We start from the raw sequence: 16,339 nt of genomic DNA on the forward strand, positions 1-16,339 counted from the left end.
CTCTGAGGTCCCAGTCAGCAACAACTCTCATTGATACAAAACAAGACACGCAAACACATGCCCTTTAATGTATTGGCAATAGCCCAGAGATGTGACTGCATCCTGGCCAAGAAAAGGTCCTGTGCATATCATGAGCAATTCCCAACATGGAACTGGGGACTGGGGAAAGGACTGAACCAGCAGACCCCAAGGAATGGGAACTGCAGGCATCTTCCAGACAAATGGGAAACTGTAGCTGTCACCAGCAGTTCCCGACATGGAACTAGTGATTCCAGACAAATGGGAAACTAACTGGAAAGCCAAGCAGATCATGAGCTTGACGCAAACAGAACAGAGCTCAGACCTGAGAGAAGCTCACCCAAGGCCCTCAGAAATGGTGAGAAAGACAGTGAGCTCAAAGGATTCACGGGGTACTACACTTGTGTTTCTTGCTGTCCCCAAAGCCGTCAGAAGTCTCCTTTGGTCCCGCTGCTGCCACCAAATCTGTTAAATAACAAGAATTCAACTGAGTAAATTTAAAGATCAAATTGGCTTTATTCAATGATTCATGAATCGGGCTGCGTCCCATCTAGCAATAGAAAGGAACTCCACTGAGCTGTAGAAAAGAAAAGGTTGTTAAAGGCAGAAAAGGGGTGGGGAAAAAGGACCTTTTTAGTGAAGAATTCATTGTTTGAATTCATCCTCCTAAGGGGATGGAAGGGCTTATTGGGTGAATTACCTCACTAGTGCTGACCAGGTTATTCTAGGTTGAATGGTTAAAGGTTACATTCTGGTGGGGTTGAAACTACAATTAGGTTTGTTATTAAATCTCGTTTTGCTGACCTGGGGGTTAGCACAACTGACTCCATTTGGGACCTGTTGTCTTCTTTTTATCAGGGTTGATGAAATACTTCTAGAAATGGATAGTGGTGACAGTTGCACAATACTGTGAATATACCTAATGTCGCTGAATTATATAAACACTTTAAAAGGGTTAACATTGTAAAATTTATATTACGTATATTTTACCACAATAATTTATTATTAAATAATAATAATTTAATCATACAATAACTCTAATTTTAACGATTATTATTAAATAATATCCGTAATTATTAAATAATAATTATAGTTTATTATTAAATGATAAATACTAAGAACAAGTGAAAAAAAATAGAATTTGCAAAAGAGGAACGAGGAGGAAGGTCACGTAAAGCCGCTGTAAGGGCTTTGGCTTTTACACTGCCCAAGCAGATAATCTGTAGGTCAGGTTCTTCAGACAAACTGTGCATTGACAAAACCCTCTAGTGACTGATCGCTATTATCAGTTCTGGCCCCCACCAGCATCTAGGTTGAGTTCAGTGACCCAAACAGTGGTCATCTGTGGGCACCCTTTGCCCAGCTCTGTGGGCTGAGGGGAGGCTGGATGTACACCTGCTCAGCAGGGATTCAGGACAGACATTAAGCCCAAGTGTGGCCCAATTAGATAGGGGCGGTGCTAGGACCGGTGGGCGAGGCTACTGGTTAGAATAAACCCCCCCACTGGGCGTGGCTAGAGTGAGGGGCGGGGCGGAATTCTTGACTAGCAGTGTGGGCGGGGCTAAGGCGGAGTAGGCAGGCCAGGCTTGAAATAGCTGCTCCCAAAGAAAGCCTCGTTGGCCCTAGGTTGGATGACTTGTTGGCTGGGGTTGTGATGGAGTCGGATTGGGATGTGCTGAGAGTCGGGGGAGGGTTGCCGCCACGTGCCTGCTGCTGCGGGCGACTTGGGGGGCGAGCTACACAGTCTATGTTTACCTGCTGCCCAGGCACGCCGGGGCAAGCCCTGGCTCCGGGCGCACAGAGCCTGGGCAGGTGAGGAAGGAGGGCTCCGAGCCAGGCAGGTAGGGGTGGGGACAGCAGGAACGAGGACAGATGACAGGTGAGGGTCCCTAATCAGGGCAGAGGCCAGGGACTCCTGGAAGAAAGACAGGTGAAGGCTGGAGCAACCAGGGCAAGGGAGGCGTGGAATGCATGAAGTTCTCGAACCAGGAGGGGTTGGGCTTCAGTGAAGGAGGGTCCCAGAAAAGGTGCAAAAAGGGCCAAGAGGGACAGTGGAGGGGATGATAGGGGGTTGGATCTGGGGGTGCTTTCCTCCTGCCCTCTTTCTAGTGGTGACAGGAGCCACCAATGGCATCAGCAAGGCTTATGCACATGAGGTGAGCCAGGGCTTGGCGTGTGTGGTGGGAGAGCTTCTCCTGTCTGTTCGTCTGTTGTCAGCTAACCCTATTAGACTGAGAATTGTGTGCTTTATCTGGTTCCCTCAGACGTCCTCTCCTCCAGGAAGCCTTCCCTCTGCTCCCCAGGGTGGGGGTGGGTGTTTACACTGGGTTCTACAGACCCTTGATGTTCTCCCATCATTGCCCTGATTTATTCATTCAAAACATATTTATATACCACCTCCACGTGCCAGGCATCTTCTGGGTGCCAGGAGTACAGCAGTGAACAAAATAGATTAAAAAAATCAAAAGACCTTGCCATCATGAAGCTTATGTTGTAGTGAGGGAAGACAGGTGTAAATAAGATAAACAAATGAAATGTATAGTGTATCAAATGGTTATAAGAGTTAAGGAGAAAAATAAATCAGGAAAGGAGAACAGGGAGCCCTGGGGATGTGCACGTTCCAGTTTTTATATAGGATAATTAGAAGTGTCACTGAGAAGGCAGCACTGAGCAAAGAACAGAAGGAGGTGAGGGAGGGAGCCTTGTGAATAACTGGGAGAAGGAATTTCCAGGGAGAAGAAACTGCCAGTGCAAAGGCCCTGAGGTAGGAAGCATTGCTTGTTGGAGAAGCAGGAAAGGGGCCACTGTGACTGTATCAGAATGAAAGGGAGAGGGGAACAGTAGGAGATGAGGGCAAAGATGCAATTTCAGGGCAGATCATGGGGAATCTGGTAGGTTACGGTGGAGACTTTAACATTTACTGAGTGACATGGGTTCTGAAGAGGGATGCGATACTATAGGGGGGTGAGGATGGAAGCAGGGAGGTCAACTAAAAAGCTCCTGCAAAATCCAAGCAAGAGATCTTGATGACTTACACCAGGGTGACAGCATAGAGGCATAAGAAGTACTTGGATTGATTTTGAAGGTAGTGCTGACAAGATTTATGAAAAAGATTGGATGTGGAGTATGACTCCAAACTTCTGACCCTGTAACCTGAAACCTTGCTAAACTCAGCTCTTCGTTCTTGTAGTTTTTTTGTGGATTTCTTGGGATTTTCTATGTAGACAGTCATGTCATCTGTGTAAGAGACAATTTTATTTCTGACTTTCCAATCTGTATACCTTTTATTTCTTTTTCTTGCTTTATTGTACTGCCCAGGAAATTAAATATGATGTTCAGAGGAGTGGTAAGAGCGAACGTCATCCTCCCTTGTTCCTGATCTTAGAGGAAAAGCATTCAGTTTTCAACCATTAAGTACAATGTTAGGGCTTCCCTGGTGGCGCAGTGGTTGAGAGTCCGCCTGCTGATGCAGGGGACACGGGTTCGTGCCCCGGTCCGGGAGGATCCCACATGCCGCAGAGCGGCTGGGCCCGTGAGCCATGGCCGCTGAGCCTGCGCGTCCGGAGCCTGCGCGTCCGGAGCCTGTGCTCCGCAACGGGAGAGGCCACAACAGTGAGAGGCCCGCGTACTGCACAAAAAAAATAAAAATAAATAAAAAGTATAATGTTAGCTGTAGGTTTTTTAAATGTGTGTATGTATTTATGTAAATTTTATAAGGTTAAGGACGTTCCTTTCTATACCTAGGTTGCTGAGAGTTTTTATCACGGTTGGAGGTTGACTTTTGTTAAGTAACTTTTTGGTGATTGTTGAGGTGATCATATGGTTTTTCTTCTTTACTCTGTTTATAGAGTACATTACATCAATTGATTTTTCAAATGTCGAACCAACCCTGCATTCCTTTAGTAAACCCCACTTGGTGATTATTGATTATCCTTTTTCTATATTGCTGGATTTGATTTACTAATATTTTGTTGAGAATTTTTGTGTCTAAGTTCATGAGAGATATTAGTTTATAGTTTTCTTTTCTTGTAATATCTTTGTTTGGTTTTTGGTATGAGGGTAATGCTGGCCTCATAAAATAAATTACTATAAAAATTTTGGGGCTTCCCTGGTGGCGCAGTGGTTGAGAGTCCGCCTGCCGATGCAGGGGAAACGGGTTCGTGCCCCGGTCTGGGAAGATCCCACATGCCGCGGAGCGGCTGGGCCCGTGAGCCATGGCCGCTGGGCCTGTGCGTCCACAGCCTGTGCGTCCGGAGCCTGTGCTCCACAACGGGAGAGGCCACAACAGTGAGAGGCCCACATACCGCAAAAAAAAAAAAAAAATTTTGACCAGAATACGTCAAAAAATGCAGCTGCCGTTACTGAGATGGAGTTGAACTGAGGGGACGACCAAGTTTGGGGGAAACAGGAAGGAGTCTCATTTTGGACATTCCAAGTTTGAGATACCAATTAGGTATCCAAGTTGAGAAGTTCCAGAAGTTGGAAATGCCATTCTGGAGTTCAGAGGGGAGGTTTGGGTGGAGATATAAGTGGAAGCATCATCAACATAACGATCCCATTTAAAGTCGTGTGACTAGATGAGGTGCCTGTGGTAGTGGGTGTTGATGGAGAAGGGGAGCACAGTCTGAATCACCCCAGAGTGCTCCCTGGAGCACCCAAAGTTAAGAGGTACAGAAGGTGAGAAGGCACAAGAACTGAGAATGGGGGGAAAACCAGGGTTGGAAGAGAGGTCTTGGAAGCCAGGGAAAGAATGTTTCCAGGAGGAGGGGGTGATGAATGTGTCAGTTGCTATTGGGAGGTGCTGAGAATACAGCCCTGGGTTTACCATCATGGAAGTTATTGGTGACCAGAGTGGTTTGGGTGGCATGGCGGGGGTGGGAGACCAATTGGATTGGGTACAAGAGGGTATGGTAAGAGAGCCAGAATAAACAATCCTCTCTTAGAATGTTGAGTAAACTGCGGTGGTGTGATGAGAAATGGGCCAATGCCTGAACAGAGAAAATGAGAGAGATTCTGGTAGGACTTCATGCTGATGGGAATCATCCAGAAGAGGGAGAGGTTTTGATGAAGGGGGAAGATGGGAGAAAGCTGGAGTGATGTCCTTGAGTGGACAAGAAGGGAGGGGAGGCTAGTGCATGAATAGAAAGGCAACCCTGGTGGAAAGGGAGAGAATTTGTGTCTGGATGCAAGTCAGCCAGTAGTGATGGCCACTCTGAGTCATTGCCATCTGGGGACTGGTCTGTCCCAGCACTGCACTGTGAGCCCCAAGAGGGCAGGGCTGTGGCTGTGCTGGTCAGCCCCAACTAGCACAAGGCCAGACACAAGCAGATTCTGGACAAATGTTTGTTGAATGAATAAATGCCCTTCACATCATCAACCTCTCAGACTCTGGAGCTGTTGAGATGTTTGTGCCCAGCCCCCCTCCAAAGCTGATGGACACTCAGTCCCACATAACATGTCACCCTCAGACAGGCAGGTTGAGAGGGTCAGACATGCAGCAAAATGCTGCTGAGCACCCATTCCACAAATACTGGCTGACTTTGTTTCAAGCAGAAGGGCATTCAAGGCAAAAGGAGCAGCATGTGCAAAGGCCCAGAGGCAGGAAAATTCAGGGGGTGCTCTTGGGACTAGATGAACTGTCTGCTGTGCCTGGATTCCCATAGAGGGCCACCGGCAGGAGAGACAGCTGAAGACTCCGGCCGGAGCCAGGCCACTTGAGGCCACGGTGAGGAGTGTAGTTTTATCTCAGAGACACTGGGGAGTCAAGGCAGGTTCTGAGTAGGGGAAGGCAGGAACAGGTTTGTATTTCAGAGAGAACCCTCTGGCTGCTGAGTGAGACTGGGTCTATCTTGGGCATGCTGTGTCCCCAGCACCACCCAGCAAAGAGCAAGGGCTCAATAGACACATTTTGAATAAATGCATGAAGGAAGGAAGGTATAAAAATGATTGGATTCTTATGTCACTGAGAATAAAAGCCAGAGTCTTTACTGGGGCATTCGAGGCTCCATGACCTGGGCTCCTGTACAACCGGCCACTTCATTCAGTGCACACTGGACTGTATGGCGTCCTCGAAGCTGCCAGCCTTTGTGCAAGGGCCTTTGCACTTGCTGTTCTGTCTGTCTGGAATAGTCTTTCCCCGGAATGCATGCTCCAGGAGGGCAGACTTTCGTATTTCTCTTTTGTTCACCTCTGCATCCACAGCGCCTATAACACTGTAGCCCCCTGTCAGCACACAGTAAATATTTGTGGCTTTCGTGAATAAATAAATGAATGCATCCCCTGCAGCTCGCCGGGAGAGGTCTGAGCATCGTCCTCATCAGTCGAGACCTGAGCAAGTTGGAGCACGAGGCAAAGGCCATACATAGGTGAGGAGGGGAAGAGGGGAGCGGGTAAAGTTCTGGGTCAAGGGCTGGGGCTAGACGGGGGCGTGGCTGGGGGCGTGGTCTGGGGCGTGATCCCGGACGAGGTCTGTAGGTGGCCGAGGCGCGTGCGGGGAGCTAGCTATCTATGCATCTGAGGCCGTCACGTAGGGGCTGGGGCTGAACAGGGACGCGGGCAGAGGTCGGACCAGATTCCAGCTAAGGGCCTGGCTCCCACTGCCCTTCCCAGAGAGGCTTCATGGCAAAAGCACACGAGTCATCCAGGTGGATTTCACCGGAGGCTTGGAGATCTACGAGGCCATTGAGGCAGGACTGAAGGACCTGGAGATCGGAGTACTGAGTATGTCGCTGTGCCTGTTGGGAGGAGCGCTGCCCTCAGCTGCCCCCGTGCTCACCCTGACCCGGAACTCTCTGTGGTCGCCCTCCCTTTTGCCCCTACCCCGTCTCCCTGGGACCGTTGGAGTGAAACAAACAATTTGTCCCCTCTCACTCAGTAAACAATGTGGGCAAGCAATATGCACCTGGCTTGAGGAAACTGCTCGACCGTGAGGACTTCGCCAAGTGAGTAAAACCGAGCACTAGTCCGCGGGTGCCTCTGCCTCACACTGCTCCCTCTGTTGGAAAACCCGGCGCGGTACACTAGCTTTGTTCATTGTTTCGAGAGCTGCAAATCTACGATGTCTAGGACGTGAAGGAGTCCTCTCCTTCCATGGGGCGCCCTTCGGCGGTGCCCAACGGGGACAACTGTTCAAGTTGAGTCTGCTAACTTTAAGGGGAAATGAGCCACGTGGGAAAGTCACTGCCTCAGTTTCATATCTATAAAATGGGAATCCATATTTTTGCTGACCTCATAGGGCTGATACGACAATGGAATAAAATAATGCACATAAACCTAAGTTGTGTGCTCCATAAATGTGGGCCATTATTATTAGACATAGACAAAATAGGAGATCAGGATGGCTTTTAGATTTTACATATTATTATTTCAAAAGTAATGCATAGGTTTTCCCTGGTGGCATAGTGGTTGAGAGTCCACCTGCCGATGCAGGGGACGCGGGTTCGTGCCCCCGTCCGGGAAGATCCCACATGCCGCGGAGCGGCTGGGCCCGTGAGCCATGGCCGCTGAGCCTGTGCGTCCGGAGCCTGTGCTCCACAACGGGAGAGGCCACAACAGTGAGAGGCCAGCGTACCGCAAAAAAAAAAAAAAAAAAAAAAAAAGAGTAATGCTTAGGCTCATTTTAGAAAATGTAAAGAGAGGCAGTCTGTGTATTCTGCCTCTGGTGTTAGAGGAAGTTGTGGTTTAAGACTAACCCTGCAAATGAGAACGATTAGGAGAGCTGGATAAAATATTTTTAAAATAACTTTTTGAAGGCATCAAACTACTAAGGCAATGAGGAATTGTCACACCAAGATTTGAGAGAAGAAAGAATCCAAGAGGGGGGAATCTGACATTTGAAGCATTTCCCTTCAAAGTGGATGAGCGTTTAAGAGGCAAAGCAGACCTTTCAACATAGTGTGCGAGCTGCAACAAATAATGTAGTGCAAAGCTTTGGAAAATATCCCAGGCTTTAGGCTGGGATCCTGAAAACTATAATCCAGGAGTTAGGGTAAAGTAGGTTTCATAGGAACTGAAGCCAGCTTTTAAATGATCTCAGTTCCCGTCGGGATTAAGTTGATCTGGTATTTTAGCGCCCCCTAGTTTAGCTGCCGGGGAGAAGCAAAACCAAACCAAACCATTTTTAGAGAAAAACGATGTAGTCCAGGGACTCGAATTAGCAATACGATTTTTTTTTTTTTTTTTTTTTTTTTTTTTTGCGGTACACGGGCCTCTCACTCTTGTGGCCTCTCCCGTTGCGGAGCACAGGCTCCGGACGCGCAGGCCCAGCAGCCACGGCTCACGGGCCCAGCCGCTCCGCGGCACGTGGGATCCTCCCAGACCGGGGCACGAACCCGCGTCCCCTGCATCGGCAGGCGGACGCTCAACCACTGCGCCACCAGGGAAGCCCAATACGATTTTTTAAAATATTAAATATCCAGCACTCAACAAAATATAACCAGGAATATTAGAAGAAAAATCGTGATTGAAATCAAGAGAAATAATAGATAATGTAATGAGGTCCACATGTAACCAAGATAATGGAAATAGCATAGATTTTTAAAAAAGAATTGTAACATATGTAACATAAAACTTGCCATTTTAACCATTTTAAAGTGTGCAACTCAGTGGCATTAAATACATTCACAGTGTTGTACAGCTGTCACCACTGTCTGTTTCCAGAACTTTTTCATCATCCCAAACAGAAACTCTGGTCCTGTTAAGCAGTATCCCGACATTTTTCCCTATTCCCCACCCCGGTAGCATCTATCTCTACTTTCTGTCTCTGTGAACTTGCTAATTCTAGATACCTCATACAAGTGAAATCATAGAATAGTTTTCCTTTTGTGTCTGGCTTATTTCACTTAGCAGAATGTTTTCAGTTTCATCCATGTTGTTAGCAAGTATCAGAACTTCATTCTTTTTATTTTCTTAATTTTTAAGTTATGGCAAATATACATAACTTAAATTTTGTCATTTTTAACTATATTGAAGTGTACAGTTCAGGGGTATTATGTACATTCAGATTGTTGTGAAACAATCACCACCAGCCATCTCCAGGATTTTTTCAACTCTTTATCTATTAAACAGTAACGCCCGCCCCCCATTCCTCCCTACCCACAGGTCCTGGAAACCACCATTCTGCTTTCTGTCTCTATGAATTTGATTATTCTAGGTGCCTCATATAAGTGGAATCATACAATATCTGTCCTTTTGTGCCTGGTTTATTTCATTTAGCAAAATATTTTCAGGGCTCATCCATGTTGTAGCATGTGTCCCAATTTTCTTTCTTTTTAAGGCTGAATAATATTCCATCATATGTATATACCACATTTTGTTTACCTCTTCATCTGTTGATAGACACTTGGTTTGTTTCCACCTTTTGGCTGCTGTGCGTAATGCTGTTATGAACTGTTGGTGTACAAATATCTGTTTGGGTACCTGCTTTTAATTCTTTTGGGCATATACCCAGAAGTGGAAATGATGATGTGAGATTAGTCTGGCTAATCTCAGGGTCCCTTGAGATTCCATATCAATTTTGGGCTGGGTTTTTCTATTTCTGCAAAAATGCTGTTAGGATTTTGATAGTGATTGCATTGAATCTGTACATCACTTTGGGTAGTACTGACATCTTAGCAATATTAAGTCTTCCAACCCATGTATATGGGATGTCTTTCCAATTTGTATCTCTTCTCTAATATCTTTCAGTAATGTTTTATAGTTTTCAGTATATGTCTTTCTTCCTTGGTTAAGTTAATTCCTAAGTGTATTTATTCTTTTATTCTTTTTGATGCTATTGCAAATGGAATTGTTTTCATAACTTCACTTTTGGGCTGTTCATTGTTCATGTATAGAAATGCAACTGAGTTTTTGGTGTTGATTTTGTATCCCACTTCTTTGTGAGTTTGCTTATTAGTTTTCACTTTTTTGTGGAATCTTTAAGATTTTCTACATGGAAGATCATATCATCTGCAAACAGAGATAATTTTACTTCTTCCTTTTCAGTTTGAATACCTTTGACTTCTTTTCTTGCTTAGTTGCTCTGGCTAGAACTTCCAGTACTGTGTTGAATAGAAATGGCAAAAGCAGAAAATGCTTTCAGTATTTCACCATTGAGTGTGATGTTAGCTGTGGGCTTTTCATATTATTATATGTATTATTTTATGTGCATTATTCATATCTTTATTATGTTGAGATAGTTTCCTTCCATTCCTAGTTTATTGAATGTTTTAATTGTGAAAGGTGTTGAATTTTGTCAAATACTTTTCTGCATCAATTGAGGTGATCATGTGATTTTTTCCTTTATTCTGTTAATGTGTTGTGTTACATTAGTCAATTTTTGTATATTGAACCATCCTTGCATTCTAGGAACAAATCCCACTTGGTCATGGTGTATAATCCTTTTGGTATGCTGTTGAATTCAATTTGCTAGCATTTTGTTGAGGATTTTTGTGTCAATGTTCATGAGGGATATTGGTCTGTAGATTTCCCTTCTTATAGTGTCTTTGACTTTGGTATCAGGGCAATGCTGGCTTCATAGAATAAGTTAAGAAGTGTTCTCTCCTCTTCAATGTTTTGGAAGAGTTTGAGAAGAATTGGCATTAGTTCTTCTTTAAATGTTTGGTAGAATTCATCAGCAAAGTCATCTATCCAGGAATTTTCTTTCTTGGGAAATTTTTGATTATTGGTCCAATCTCCTTACTAGTTATGGGTCTATTCAGATTTTCTATTTCTTCCTGATTGAGTCATAGTACGTTTTGTGTTTCTAGGAACTTATCTATTTCATCTAGATTATCCAATTTATAGGTGTACAGTTGTTCATAGTACTCTCTTATAATCCTTTTTATTTCTGTGGAATCAGTAGTAATGTCCCACTTTCATTTCTGATTTTAGTAATTTCAGTATTTTTTTTCTTAGCCAATCTAGATAAGTGTAAATTTGGTATGTTGTGTTTTAATTTCTATTTTCATTTGTCTCAAAGTATTTTTAAGTTTTCTTTGTGATTTCTTCTTTGACCCATTGGTGTTTGAGCTGTAGAAGCTCTTTATATATTATGGTTATTAATCCCTTATCAAATGAATGATTTGTAAATTTTCTGCCAGTTTGCAAGTTGCCTTTTCACTCTGTTGATAGTATCTTTTAATGTACAAAAGGTTTTAATTTTGATGAAGTACAGTTTATCTATTTTTCTTTTGCTGCTTGTGCTTTTGGTATCATCCGAGAAATCTTTGCCGAACCCAATGTCATAAAGCTTTTCCTCTGTTTTCTTTCAAGAGTTTTTGTAATTTTAGCTCTTACATTTAGGACTTTTATCCATTTAGAGTTTTTTGTATATGGTGTTTTGCTTCACATATTTTGGGGCTCTGTTGTTAGGTCTGTATATCTTTATAATTGTTATATCTTCTTGCTGCATTGAACTCTTTTTTTTAGCCTTTTTTGTTTTGTTTTTGTTTTGTTTTTGTGGTACACGGGCCTCTCACTGTTGTGGCCTCTCCCGTTGCGGAGCACAGGCTCCGGATGCACAGGCTCCATGGCCATGGCTCACGGGCCCAGCCGCTCCACAGCATGTGGGATCTTCCCGGACCGGGGCACGAACCCGTGTCCCCTGCATCGGCAGGCAGACTCTAAACCACTGCGCCACCAGCGAAGCCCTAGCCTTTTTTAATAAAATAAATTTGTTTATTTTATTTATTTATTTCTGGCTGCATTGGGTTTTCGTTGCTGCGCGCAGGCTTTCTCTAGTTGCCGTGAGCGGGGGCTACTCTTCGTTGCAGTGTGCGGGCTTCTCTTTGCGGTGGCTTCTCTTGTTGCCGAGCACGGGGTCTAGGCGCACAGGCTTCAGCAGTTGTGGCTCACGGGCTCTAGAGCGCAGGCTCAGTAGTTGTGGCGCACGGGCTTAGTTGCTCCGCGGCATGTGGGATCTTACCAGACCAGGGCTCCAATCCATGTCCCCTGCATTGGCAGGTGGATTCTTCACCACCACACCACCAGGGAAGCCCTACACTGAACTTTTCAAAAATAAACCTCATTCTTATTAGGGTACTGCAGATTAAAACCAGAGTGAGCTACAACTACACAGCCACTAAAATGGTTAATGCTAAAAATATTGTCAGTGCCAAGTGTTGTTGGGGATGTGGAACAACTGGAATTCTTCCTCTTTTTTTTGGGAATTTAAATATTTTTTAATTTAATTTTTATTTTATACTGGGGTGTAGTTGATTTACAATATTGTGTTAGTTTCAGGTGTATAGCAAGGTGGTTCAGCTATACATATACATATATTCATTCTTTTTCAGAGTATTTTCCCATTTAGGTTATTACAGAATATTGAGTAGAGTTCCCTGTGCTCTACAGTAGGACCTTGTTGTTTATCTGTTTTATATGTAGTGATGTGTATATGTTAATCCCAGCCTCCTAATTTATCCTTCCCCCCTTCCTTTCCCTTTTGGTAACCATAAGCTTGTTTTCAAAGTCTGCAAGTCTGTTTCTGGTTCATAAATAAGTTCATTTGTATCATCTTTTTAGATTCCACATATAAGTGATATCATATGATATTTGTTTTTCTCTGTCTGACTTATTTCACTTAGTATGATAATCTCTAGGTCCATCCATGTTGCTGCAAATGGCATTATTTCATTCTTTTTTATGGTTGAGTGGTATTCCACTGTATACATGTACCACATCTTCTTTATCCATTCCTCTGTCAATGGACATTTAGGTTATTTCCATGTCTTGGCTATTGTGAAGAGTGCTGCTATGAACATTGGGGTGCATGTATCTTTTCGAATTATGGTTTTCTCTGGATATATGCCCAGGAGTGGGTTGATTAGAGAAATAAAGCATGCCGCCTTCATATGATGGAACATTATAGCAGTGAACATGAATGAACTTCTGCTACACATAACATGGAAGAATCTTATAAACATAATTTTAGCAGACAAAGCCAGAGATAAAAGCGTACATACTCAATGATTCCACTTAAATGAAGTTCAGAACTGAACAAAACTCTTCTAGAGTGTGTTAGAGGTCAAGACAGTGGTTAACTGGGGAAGAGGCAAGCGTAATGACTGCAGGAGATGAAGAATCTGGAAAACTGTCAATACTTTCTTTATGTGGGTAGAGGCTAAAGATTTGTGTTCATTTTTTACACTAAAGATTTATGCACTTTGGTATGTGTATGGTATACATTTATAAAAAAAACTTTACTGATCAAAAAATCCAAAGAGAGAAGTTTATGAAATGAAAGTGAAAATTTCCCTTCTCCCTCCAATCCTATCCCCCAAAAGTGACCCCCAATTTAAAATGTGGTAGTTTTTTTTCTCTGTGCATAGAGAAGTATGTATATTTTATCCAGATGGCGGCAGCCTATTGTTCTGCACTTTACCTTTCACAGGTAGGCATGTATCTTGGGGATTATTCTAATCAGAATAATTAGCTGACCCATTCTTTTTACCTGGTGCTCAGTGATCCATCCATTGGCTACCCTGTGTTTATTTAGTCATCCCAGATTGATGGGCATTCAGGATCTTTCCTAGTATATGTGACTACAAATTGTGTTGTAATGAATATCTTTGGACATATGCAGTTCCCACATGTGTGAGTATCTTAGAAAGGAATAAATTTCCAGAGTGGAGTTGATGTGTCAAAGTTTATGTGCATTTTAAATTCTAGTAGATGCTACGTTTTTAAAATGTGTTCCAGGGGCTTCCCTGGTGGCGCAGTGGTTGAGAGTCCGCCTGCCAATGCAGGGGACACGGATTCGTGCCCCGGTCTGGGAAGATCCCACATGCCGCGGAGCGGCTGGGCCTGTGAGCCATGGCCGCTGAGCCTGCGCATCCGGAGCCTGTGCTCCACAACGGGAGAGGCCATAACAGTGAGAGGCCCGCGTACCACAAAAAAAAAAAAAAAAAAAAAAAGTGTTCCATATTAAAAGAAAAGTAAACTAGAAAATATCAGAGTTGTGGCAGGGCTGGTGAAGGGAAGAACTGATTGGTTCCATTTTCTTCCCCCAGAAATTCTTGGATGTTATAAACTGCAACATGATGTCTGTGGTCCAGGTGAGTCGGGGCTAGGAGGGACTGGGTCCAAGGTCAGCGAGCTCTGACCACTCTCGGTGGTCCCCAGCATCCCCCAGAACTGGGCCTGGCATAGAGGAAGTGCTAGAGGAATATTCCCTGAGGGAAGGTAGGGGGATAGGAGTGAACTTGAGGAGGGGGCAGGAGTCTGGGCAGGTGAAAGCAGTGGAAAGGGAAAGACAGGGTCCTCTCCATTCGTCCTGCAGATGACTGGAATCGTCCTGCCCCACATGGTCACCAGGTAAGCCGCAGTCTCTTTGTCCTTCACTCTGGATCTTCCCCCATCCAACCTCCGGGCTTTTTCCATTCCCCAGCTGTCCCATCCACATTTCCAATTCTTCCCCGTCTCTCTGATCTTTCTCAAATTAGGACAGCGACTAAGGGGTGGAGGTGGGGAAATCACTGGGACCCTCTGTTCCCTGGCAATGACTACCTTCCAAATGATGCTTCCTCCTCCAGGGGCAAAGGTATCATCATCAACATATCTTCAATAACTGACAGGAGCCCTTATCCATTTGCAGCAGTGTATGCAGCCACCAAGGTACCCAGACCCACAGATCAGGCAAGGGCTGGCTGCCATGCTGGAATTCCTGCAGTAGCCCTTAATTCTGGCACTGAAGGTTATGGTGGAAAAGGCTTGCATGCATGTGTGTAATGTGCCACCTGAGTCTGAGGCCAATAATAGTTCAGACAGACATCTGGGGCACAGCCCAGTGGACAAGCCAGGTTTTTTGTTCGTTTTTTAAGAGAAACAGAGGCTAGGGGTCAAGAGAACCCATGAGGTGGGAGAAAGGGAATTCAGAGACTGGCCCGGCTGGAATGGAGAGTGAGTGTATGGGAACAGAGGGAGGGCTTAGAGCAAGGAAGCTTTCAGGCGTTACGGGGAGGACTTAGGCCTTGAGGGAGGGGCCCCTCCTGGCGGTAGAGTGTTCTAGGATCAGGGACGGCGCTGGGGCAAGGGCGGGCTGGAGGAGTTTGCACGGGGAAAGCTCTTGGTCCTGGGACCCTCTTTCTCCTTCTCCGCAGGCCTTTGTGCGAAGCTTCTCCGTGGCGGTGGGCGCAGAGTACCACTCCGAGGGGGTCACTGTGCAGGTGCCTGACTCCGCGGGGACTGAGCTCAAAAGGGACAACAGTGGCAGCTCAGAAGGGGAGGGCTCTGAGGGGGGAGGAGCTTAGAGACAGCTGAAGGTCTTAGGAGCAGGGGCGGGGCGGGGGTGGGGTCGGGGGGTGCGTCTGAGAGAGGACCGAGACTCAGACTCAGAAGAGCTTCAGTGGATGTAAATCAACTATACTTCAATAAAATAGAACGGAAGGAGGGAAGGGAGGGAGGAAAGAAGGAAGGAAGGAAGGAAGGAAGGACCTAAAAAAAAAAAAAGAATAAGATGAGTTACCTTGGAGCCACGATCGGAAGCGGTGGGTTCTCGAGGGGGCGTGGCCTCGAAGGCGTGGCCTCGAAGGCGTGGCCTCGAAGGCGTGGCCCCGAAGGCGTGGTCGGCAAGAGGAGTGGGACTCGGGGACTCTCGGAGGGGGCCTGGGAGCTTAGGCTTAGGGGGAGGGGAGTTCTTTTTCTTGACCCCCTTCCTGCCTGCAAACAGTGAGCCCCTTTTTGGTTGAAACAAATCCCTTGAAAAGCGGGCTGCTCGTGGTGAGTCCCGAGGACTTCGCTTGGCAGGCGTTGGACACACTTGGCCTCACCTCCCAAACCCCTGAGTGCCTCCGCCACGCTGTGCAGGTGCTTTCCTGAGGCAATCCTAGTCAGAGAGCTGGATGCGACAGTCCCTGGCCCGGGTCCACTAGCCCTCAGAAAGGGGGAGACGTCCAGAGAAGGGGCGGGTCCCCACCCCGGGCTGGGGAGCCAGGAGAGGAGATGGGGGACTCAAGAATGGGGGGTGTCTTGATCCTTGGTACCTCTCCTTCCCAGGGTTTCCTGCTGACCATCTTCCTGCCCAGTTGGCTTTTTCTCAGTCGCTGGGGATTAAAGCTTTTATCTCTGTTGGTCAGCTGGAATAGGGCACGGTTTCTTCGTAACAGAACTTGACTGAAGGCCTTGAAGAGGCGTGGCCACATGTCCGTCGTTCCCCACCCCCACCCCGCCCCCTCCAGAATCCTAGGCCAAGGCTGTAGTTAGCAAAGACTTCCCACACATCGAAACAGATGGACAAGCAGACCAATGGAACGTAATTGGACCCCGAACACCCAGAAATTTAGTAACAACTGCAGCATCTCAAATCTCTGGCAGAAAGATGGAGTTTTTAATACGTGGCGCTGAG

The 16,339-nt window shown here is 45.7% G+C and overlaps 1 pseudogene across 1 annotated transcript; it reads left to right on the forward strand.

The window, feature by feature from the left end:
• The first annotated feature begins 1,672 nt into the window (after nucleotides 1–1,672).
• Nucleotides 1,673–15,851, forward strand: LOC307066893 (very-long-chain 3-oxoacyl-CoA reductase-B-like; annotated as a pseudogene). Its single transcript has 7 exons — nucleotides 1,673–1,830; nucleotides 2,128–2,174; nucleotides 6,304–6,383; nucleotides 6,632–6,814; nucleotides 14,529–14,610; nucleotides 15,096–15,161; nucleotides 15,661–15,851. The product of its transcript is annotated as a very-long-chain 3-oxoacyl-CoA reductase-B-like (transcript).
• Nucleotides 15,852–16,339: the final 488 nt, after the last annotated feature.

Source organism: Hyperoodon ampullatus (assembly GCF_949752795.1).
Source record: "Hyperoodon ampullatus genome assembly, chromosome: 18".
Classification (NCBI taxonomy): domain Eukaryota; kingdom Metazoa; phylum Chordata; class Mammalia; order Artiodactyla; family Ziphiidae; genus Hyperoodon; species Hyperoodon ampullatus.